Source organism: Engraulis encrasicolus, chromosome 21, assembly GCF_034702125.1.
Source record: "Engraulis encrasicolus isolate BLACKSEA-1 chromosome 21, IST_EnEncr_1.0, whole genome shotgun sequence".
NCBI lineage: Eukaryota > Metazoa > Chordata > Actinopteri > Clupeiformes > Engraulidae > Engraulis > Engraulis encrasicolus.
Genome location: NC_085877.1, coordinates 35,666,156 through 35,666,993, shown reverse-complemented (window position 1 = coordinate 35,666,993; position 838 = coordinate 35,666,156).

The window sequence follows — 838 nt, the reverse complement described above, 5'->3', positions numbered from 1 at the left end:
TATGTAAGTTAGATCAGATCAGATCAGTCAATATATTGAGCCATTGAGCCAAGATATATATCTATATCTATATATATACAGTATGCACTGGATCCTGATTTTTAGGATCCTGCCGGATACTGGATCCTACGAAAGGGTTGAAACACATAGCCTACACACACACGTGGGCCCTTTTATCACGTTGGCTCAAACTATTTTGAATGAAAAGCCTCGGCTACCGGATCCTGAATCCTGGAACCGGATCCGGATAGTCTGAAAAACCCTATTATCCTGCCGGATCCGGAACCGGATCTTGGATCCTGTACATCTCTAATATATATATACACGTATATATATATATATATATATATGACCGATTTATATATATATATATATATATATATATATATATATACACGTATATATATATATATATATATATGACCGGTTTATATATATATATATATATAAAAACAAACCGCTCATTCTGACAGCAAATCAAAAACAATCTCACTGCAAATAGACAGAGCATTGTCACTGAAGATCCCTGAAGAAGGTTCTGCGTTGAAGGTTCTGTGTATGCTTTTCCCATGTCAGTCGATGTTTTTAACTTAAAAATCGACACATTTGGAATAAAGGCTTTTCATACTTATTGGATAAGAAGAGTGCCTTGCGCGCCCTTTATTTTGATGAAACATAGTAACTTTTTGAAGGACGGAGGGCAGTTCAGTTCAATGTCTTTTCTACCCCCAGCGGAGCCTCAGAAAAGCCTAGATATCATTCATGTCACATTGCGCCGCACCCCCCGGTGCAGTTGCAGATGATGAATATTCAAGCATGTTTTTAATTGTTCCCTACG